We start from the raw sequence: 9,555 nt of genomic DNA on the forward strand, positions 1-9,555 counted from the left end.
GGGGGGGGAGACTAATATTCCTATGGACAAAATTCATCCACCTACAAAAATCCTCAACCTGTTTTCTACTCCTAAAGACAATAAAAACACCATCAATTATCTCTTGTAGATAAGTATTTCTTCATGAAAGGGGATATGAACTGGATGAAAGATGATCTCTTTCTTAAGTGAAGACAGATATAATGGAAGTAATGGCTATGGAGCAGTCACTTAAGGATTCTTGTTCAGGGAATGTATTTGACAATCATATGGAGATTAGTGTTAGGAATTTTGAATGTAAAGTTAAGGAGCTGAAAAAATTTAATTGTGACCTTAGAGATTATGCGCAGGGCAAGGTGTACAATTGGTAGTCAGCTTCTACAGCCTCTTTGGCCTGGAAGAGGTGCTGCAAATCACCTGGATCAGCAAAGGAGGGATGAGAGTGGACGCACTGCTGCCTACAGTCCATCATTATAGGATGCAGCCCATCCCCCCCCCGGATGCATTGGTGATACAACTGGGCAAGAAAAACCTGGAGGACTGCAAGGCTTAGGCAGAATTGTGGACACTATGGGTAGAGCTCCCACCCATGACCATCCTCTGGTCAGACTGGCTGGAGTGGCACTCATGGTGTGGGGCCAACTGCCATGAAAGGGTCAACAAGGCAAAGAGGAAAATGACCAACAGGCTGGGAAAGATCATGGAGGCCATGAGGGGAGGTGTCAGAGAATTTGATATATGGACATCTCACACCAGTTGGAGGCCCTGTTTCGGGCTGACAGCATTCACTTGTCTCCATGGGGATGGACATCTGGCTACATGGGGATAGGTATGGTCTATGGACTTGGCTGCAGCTGTAGGTGTGTTGGGATCTGTTTTAGGGAAATGGCAGCTCTTGTGGTGGCAGCAGCATAGGGCTAGACTCATTTTAGGAAAACCATCCTGCATGCCCATTTTCCCTGCATTTGGGGATCCCCTTGAGGAATATTGGAGTGAGGGCTCTCAAGGGGCATGCCCAGCTTAGGGGCTGCCAAAGGGTTACCGATGCAATTGTCCATGTCTGTAAAAAAAAAAGATGAAGAAGGACCATCACAGTAGTGGTTGACATGACATTGCATATGCACAGGTTTCATGACTGTATTTCATGTGAGAACAAAGTGGAACACATTATTCAAGTTTAATTTCTACTGCTGATGCTCATTTTTGTTGTAGTCCAAACCACTAGCTTAGTAGCTTACACTGATAACGATACATAGAATGGAATAGATCTTTGTTTTACTAGATAATATAGGATGTACCTTCAACCGTGGAAGAAATAAGAAATACTTTTAGTATATGAACAAATAAATGTGTGACTGATGGCCTATAGCAAAGTTTGTATATAGTGAGAAAATGTGATTTTTGGATATTCTCAGTAGACTGGGAAATGTTTAAACCATAGTTTAAAACTGACAATAGGCAGAAGTAGGGCTTTGACTTCTAATTCTTGCCTCCAAGCAACATTCAGGGTGAACATTGACACCCGAGAGTTCTCCCGCACTTCTTTTGTGAGTGGGATAAACACTTTACTCTCCCTCCTTTGTTTCTTCTTGTTTGCCTTACTCAAAGTTAAACCAGGACTTATAATTCCTTGATTCTCCCTTCCATCTCATGGAGTCTGATCAGCACCTGGTATTTTTGGCCACTGTGTGACAGAGTGTTGGACTGGATGGGCCATTGGCCTGATCCAACTTTGGCTTCTGTTATGTTCTTATATTTTTATTAGCTTAGGAAATGAGATAACTATGGATTTGGCACGGAGTAAAAATGCAAGTGGAGGAGAAATTGTGAGATGCAGGTTTAAAGGCAGGGTGGAGTTCAGTTTTGTGACCGCTTTGTAACATTGATGGAAGTGCAGAACTGGAGCTTTTGTACCATCAATGAATCTATTCTAGTTTTTTGAGGAAGTCCTGGAAGGTGCTGATTTTGACTCTTCAAAGGCCCACTGTGATGTGATTTCTTAGACATTTTGCAAGGTTCGGCCATTTTCATCCAGCAGGACTTCAAGATCATTTTTTACAAGTATGGATCAAGATGATGATGAAGAAGAAGAGATTGGATTTATAATCCGGCCTTCACTACCTGAAGGAGTCTCTCTTGATAACTGCCCTTGAAAGAACAGCTCTGAAAAAAACTTATGACTGACCCAAGGTCACACCAGCAGCTGCATCTGGAGATGCAATTGTCCATGTCTGTAAAAAAAAGATGAAGAAGGGGCTCTGATAGCTGTGGTCATGTATGATTACCCAGCTGGGTTGATGGAGTAGTTAACGTACCCATTATAAAGGAACATCTTGAAAAAAGCTATCCTGCAGTGTGCTTCCTGTATCCAAATGATCTGATCAACAGTTAGTCTTTGGCAAATACCCCCTTATGGGCAAATTTCTCAAGAAAGTGGTGGTTTTATACCCACACAACTTCTTGAATGTGATGCGTTACCATGATCCTTTTCTAACAAAGCTTTTACTAGGCTTTCAATATGAAAATACTTTTTGTCTCCCTGAGCTATGATCTCCACTGAAAGAGAGAGATGGGTGAAGGTGAACCAAAGCCGCCCTGACCCTGCTTTGTCAGCCAGGGTGGGGTATAAATCTAATAAATAAGTAAACTGAACGAGTCTTCTTTTCATTCCATAAATTTTTTTATGAACAGATCATCTTAACTAATCCTGATTGGTGATGCATTGTGTCACCTACCCTTTTGGTTTGAAATCTCCATTTCTGGGCAAGGCACACAATCGTAGCAGCAAAATGCCTTTCCTTCTATCTTTTTCTTATGAGAGCCAGGGTTGCAGTAATCGTTGCACACAGAAAGGGGCACCACCTATTGAAAAAGTGGGAAGGAAGTTTAGGAAGGAAGACATTAGGTATTATTGTGCATCAGCAGAGTTGTGAAGAAACAAGTGTGCAGGATTGACCAATCGGGTGTGCATTATGAAATTCACAACCATACTAACGATTATCTATTGATTGTTCCATAAATATACCAGCTCAAAGGATGACATGTTGGCTGTGGCCTTTATGGACCTTAGGTCCCGGTCACAGAAGTTGCCATGGGATACTCACGGATGCTGGGCGGGTTTTACGAGCATGATCAAATGGGCACATCTGGCAAGCGTCATGCACCCATAGCTAACCCGTCTCATCCGGTCAAAGATCCGGGGTTAAAAAGGTACCTGTGAAAGTCCACTATCAAACACTTGTGATGGGCCACAGATGGACTTCCTCCATCTGATTGCTCCAGTGCGCTCCTCTTGCCGCATTGAAGCATGCCGGAAACACGCGCAGCCGGAAACAACCCCAGTCCGCTACTGCGGCATCGGATCAGGTAGTGGAGGATTAAATTGCAGTGGCACAAATAACTATGCCTCCTCCCTGTGTTATCTGGCCCATGTGACCGGGGCCTTAGACTACCCTCGACCCAGTATCTAGGCAGAGATTATGGGATAAACTGAAGAAATTGTCTATTGACAAATGTCTCCTATTTTGCGTCAACAATTATATTGTCAGTTTACAACTCAAATGAGATGTGGTCCATCTGGTGAACTAACTGGAGTATTGCTCCAAAGAGGGCCAAACTATTACTGCTTCTAAATCAAAGGTCCTTCTCTTTAGTAAAGAGAGAGAGACCGAGAGAGAGAGGTGGGCAGTTGCAGATCACCCTATGGAACAAATAGAGCAATTTAAGTATCCAGGGCTTATATTTCAAATGAATATTTGTTGGAAGGTGCATTTGACCTCTTATAAGAACAGCCATGCGTACTGGGAAGCCTATATTGAGATTTTATTATTCCTTTGGGGTTCAATATGTTCCTGCAGCAGTTAAATCATGTAATGCTAAAGTTATTGGGCAATTATTGTATTCTGCAGGGATTTGGATTAGTGTGGTGACAGATAATATTGATGGACCATTGCTATGATTTTTATACAGTATCCCAGGAACTCTGAAATATGTGGCAGGAATAGCTTGGAGAACTGAGATTGGGGAGAAGTCTTTTGAAGCAAAGGCTTGGTGGAGAGCATTTAATCTGAAAAGTAGGATTTTGGAATCAAATCCAGAATCAAGTCCTCTTGGTTTAGGTATGCTAGATCATCATCCAAGTGACTGGGTCGAATACTTGGAAATTAAATTATACATCTGGGCATTACCAATGATATGATAGAAACTATAAGTCGTTGTGAATTGAGTCAGTCAATTAAAAGACATTTGAGAGACCCTGATTATAAGAGAATGTTGGTTAGAGCACACAGAGTATGTTCTTCATTTTCAGTTGGTATTCTTCCCCCAATAAAAATGTGAAACTAACAGTTTGAATTGTCTCTTCCAAATTACAAGCATGGATGGCTTCAAGAGAGAATTAGATAAACATATGGAGCAGAGGTCCATCAGTGGCTATTAGCCACAAGGTATAGATAGGAACTCTCAGTCTGGGGCAAGGAATGTTCTGTATTCTTGGTGCTTGGGGGGGCAACAGTGGGAGGGCTTCTAGTGTCCTGGCCCCACTGATGGACCTCCTGATGGCACCTGGTATTTTTGGCCACTGTGTGACATAGTGTTGGACTGGATGGGCCATTGGCCTGATCCAACATTGGCTTCTCTTATGTTTTTATGTTCTTAAGTTATAGAAGGGCATTTATGCTTGTCCATTTGAACTCTGTGCCATCGGCATTTCTCTTAGGAAGACTTAATGGTATTTTGTACTCAAACTGTGGATGTGGTACTAACCAAATTGACTCTATAGGTCATATTCCTTTGGATTGCCCTGGTTTTTTTTCAGATTTGAAAGTTCTTTCGAGGTTTAGTGACTAAGAGATGAAAATAAACAAATAACTTCTTGTGGCCAAATTGTTGGCCCCGTAGTAAAATTGCATTGTAATTGAGGATGCAAATCTTAGGTTTCCCTTTTAGTGTGTGATACTCAGTGTTAATGACTTTTGTAACAAAAAGAGTAATTAAGATAAAGATATTTGGCATTTTTAAGCTACATATCTCACTACTGTTTGAATGCAGTAAGCGAGATATAATAAAAATAATAAAAATAAGTTCCTGAACTAACCACATGAAAACTGGAGTTGCCTCTGAGAAGACCGAAATACATACCTCTTCAAAAATTGTTTGCCACACTATCATTCTCTCATGGATGATAAATTTTTGTCTTTCAGCAGCACTGGCATCTACCCTTCCAATGTTCACTCTCTGGAGGGACTTGTTTGGGAATGTGATTAGGTTCATTATATCAAATCCACCTTCCATTTCCCATTTATCATTAAAAGACAATCTTTCTCCAGCTGAGTTGTTGAATGTAATGCCTTGAAGAAAGGAGTGGACCTTGTTGAAAGGGGACAACAAAACAACGTATTAAACTCTGGCTGTTGAGCTATACCAGTGTTACACATTCATGTCAGTTCCGAGAGATCTAGACTGCTGATGGTTATTTTTCATGTGAAGGTCAATGTATCTTTCCCTCCATACTCCAATTATCACAAGAACAAACAAACAAAACAAAACAAAACAAAAATGCTGCCACAAAATCTTATCTTTATTACTGAACCAGTTGGGGAAAGCAGAATATTGTCTCATCTTATAATAACACAGTGATGGCAACAGAGAGATTTCTTTGGGTCAACCTTACCTGCCAAGGCTGGAGATCTTGAAGTTCCATTATTTTACCACCACCACTTGCCCTGTGACTGACTCTGGATGAGTATATGACATGAAGAGCATGTGCTATGGCATAGACTGCATTGTAGATGCTGTAGCTGTGACCAGTCATGCTCATTTCAAAAAGGGACCCAGGAAGTCTCTCCAGCTTTTCCTTCAATGTACATGTTTCACTGCTGTCTATTGGGTTCTGGGGATTGGGATAGAAACAGTCAAAAGCTTGCTCCCAGAAGTCCTTGAGAAAACCATTTCCTTGCTTCTCATAATGCTTTATTTCTTGAAGGAAGTTCTGGAATCCATGAAGCTCATTTGAGTGAATTGTGAAGGAAATGGCCCCATGGAAGAACTCAAAATCCCAGTCCCTCTGAAGGCTACTTAGTGCAAAATCAACTTGTGGTGTCATAATCCACACTTTTCTCAATGATACGTCTTCCTTATAACTGGGATTGGTTAGAAGTATATAAGTGCTAAGTAATATGAGGACCATTGAATCTCCATAGAGAATAAATGTATTGGCTTGGCTGTCTCTAAATGGTAAATATGTATTTACAAGAAAATCATCGAGAAAATCAAAATCATTCCAACTGTTTTTGTTAGGAATGATCTGTGTCAAAGCCAAACAGATTCCATTTTGAGAAAGCAGTTGCTCCAGGACTTTGAAGAAATGTTCTCCACTGGCATCATCCACCACAAAAAGCCCAACCCATGTCCATTGGAAATGGCGAAGTAACTGGATGATCCCCATATTCTGATGGGCTTCATTTGGAACCATGCTGTAAAAGGAAGGGGACTGTCTTGCATTTCTCTTCTCTGTGGCAAATGAACCATATGTCAGCTAAAATGAAGTATACACATGTGTCAGAAATGTGTTACAAGTACCACTTGAGTACAAGTAACCACATGAATGTTTTGTGAAGGGGATTTAGATTTGGCAAGAGTTAAAATCAAAGACTCTTCTGGTCGATTTATCTCAGATTGTGGGTATATAGGACAACTCCTGTGGGTCTCCAAAAAGCATTGCACATTATCTATGAATAGATGGATTTCCCTTATACTGAGCCAGACACCCAACCATGTGTGGTATTGTGTACTCATATTCAAAGCAACTCTCCAGGCATTCCGACTGAGGTCCTTCACAGCAGCTGGATTTCCCTTATACTGAGCCAGACACCGAATCATGTGTGGTATTGTGTACTCATATTAAAAGCAACTCTCCAGGCATTCCGATTGAGGTCCTTCACAGCACCTACTACTTGACCCCTTCAACCAGAGATGCCAGGGATTTATCCTGGGTGTTTTTGTTAGGAAAGCAGATGATATACCACTTAACTCCAGCCCTTCTTGACTGTCTTATCATTGTTATTTTCCTCAGTTGTGTGAAGGAACTTTCCCCCCTATTTTTGCATTTGTGTGTCTGTGTTCATGCATGCTCATGCGCGCCATTTTTGCATTTGTGTGTGGGTGTGCATGCATGCTCATGCGCGCCGTGCCTGGCAGTCATGGAGACCTCTGGTGAGTCCTACTGGGGCATGGAGAATGTTCAGAAAAGTAACTTGATACCCTGCCTCTGACTCCTGTCCCCTGGTGTTCTTCAGAGGTCTCCCATCCAAATACCTGCCAGGGTCAGCCCTGCTTAGCTTCCAAGATCTGATGGGATCGGGCTTGCCTGGGCTATCCAGGTCAGGGTCTGAAGGAGCTTTCTTTCTTTTTAATTGGTTCTTTTCAGACATTCACATCTCTCCATCTCTCTTAACCCCAGCAAAACTCCCAGAAAAGAAGAAGAAGAGAAGAAGGGATTGGATTTATACCCCACCCTTCACTTGGAGTCTCAGAGTGGCTTACAAACTTCTTTCCTTTCCCCTCCCCACAACAGACACCCTGTGAGGTAGGTGGGGCTGAGAGATCTCTTTCAAGAACTGCCCTTTCAAGGACAGCTCTTGTCAGAACTATGGGTTGCCCAAGGTCATCCAGCAGGTGCAAGTGGAGGAGTGGGTAATCAAACCCAGTTCTCCCAAATTAGAGTCTGCGCCCTTAACCACAACACCAAACTAGATGAAGTTTGTTAAATTACTTCTTCTAATCACAAATATTACCTGTGGAATCTTGTAGAGACTTAGGATATCGGACATGAGAAAAGAGATATCAGAACTCATTCCCCCAATGACGGCCATCAGGGTTTTATGGGCATCACATTCATAGTTAGGAAAATATTGATGTGATTTATAGAGCAGATCAAGAGTGGTGCGAAAGGTCATCCTCATATCATAGTAGCTGTCACAGATGTGGAACCCGACAGTGACATTCGGCAAGATTCTGGGATTTTTGTTGATCTCATTTACAGCAAATGCCAAGGCCAGGACGTGCTGGTGGAACTTGGTCACCATACTGTAGACAGAGATACGGAGATATGGAGACAAAGATACCAACAGATAAATTGTTTGAGAGGTAGGCTTTTTTTATCATGACTTAGAACAGTAATTGTGAAGGAGTTTGAACATGTGTGTGTTTGTCCGTGTCTATGACTATGCACATGTCTGAACACTAAAAGATCATGCAGCACACAGCCTCATATTTCAAAAATGGCACTTACTCTTATGTATCATAGCTTCGCTGTTTTCTTACTCTATCATGGGCCAAGAGAATAAAGGAAAGCCTACACAAGACAATGCAAAACGTAGAGGTGAGCAAGAGTTACTGAGGCAGTCACTTAAGTAAGCACTATATTCTCTTTTGCCCACTGTACCCCAGTCCAAGGGCTAACTTTTTAGCAGGTATTTTATCTGGTTTAGTGTATACATAGTTGAGGATCAAATCTCCTTTTTGCTATCTGACATTGATGCATATGTTTCTTACAAAGGCCCTGGTCACACGGGAGGTTTTGCCCTGCAAGTGGGACAGATGGGTGGGTGCATCAAATGGGCGTGATCACACCGCAACATCTGGGAAGCGGAGCGCACCCGTCCCCAATCCGTCCTTTCTGGACGAAACTGTGCATAAAAAAAAAACTAGAAAACAGTACTACCTACCTGAAACTCCGCAGTGACGGCGGCCATGGGATCACTGGCGCGCCCATCTCTCACAGCATTTGAGGCTCCCGGCCAAAACTTTGCATGCACGCCCATGCGCAGCCGGCTGCCTTGCTCTCCGTTCCGTGGCTCCCCCCCCCAAGGCATCTGATCATGCCAGGGAGCAACTGCGTGGCCGCTCGGGGGATCTGTCTGATCCTGCCGCCGCATGTCTCTTTTGGTGCAGCTCAAAAAAGCTGCACTTTGGCCGTGCCTCCCCCCCTCCTGTGTGACAGGGGCCAAAGTTTCATTATTTGCCCTTGCTGCAAAGAACATATGCTCCAAGGTGGCAACAGGAAGAGGCATTATCTAGGTATTAGTACATTAGTATCTAGATATTAATTAGTATTAATAAAATAGTATTAAATTAATCACATTTTGCGACTCCCTTTCGGTACTTCCGTATATTCTGATATTAGCCTATAGCTTGTTCATAATCTGTATTTTTATTGTTGAGAGTTTTGTAACTTTGTAACGGACAATGGCTAATTACAATAAACTGAACTGAAAGAAGAAGAAAAAGAAAAACTGAACACTTAAGTTAGCATGTTACAAGTTAGTCCCTGTCGATGCAAACTTAGATAGTGTGTTACTGCTTTCAGATGCCTTCCAGAACAGGAAGAATTCTTCTTTGTGGATGAAAATAGGCTGGATTTACTGCATAAAAAGCCTGAATACAGAAGATCCCAAATGTCACTGAAAAGGAAGAGCACTGAGGTGGAACTGAAATCCACCCTTCTCTTCTAGCATCCATTTTCTTTGAGCATCTTAACATAAACCTATGTTAAGATGTAGGGTTAATATATATATA

Source organism: Gekko japonicus, unplaced genomic scaffold (genome assembly GCF_001447785.1).
Source record: "Gekko japonicus isolate JY-2015 unplaced genomic scaffold, Gekko_japonicus_V1.1 scaffold1635, whole genome shotgun sequence".
Taxonomy (NCBI): domain Eukaryota; kingdom Metazoa; phylum Chordata; class Lepidosauria; order Squamata; family Gekkonidae; genus Gekko; species Gekko japonicus.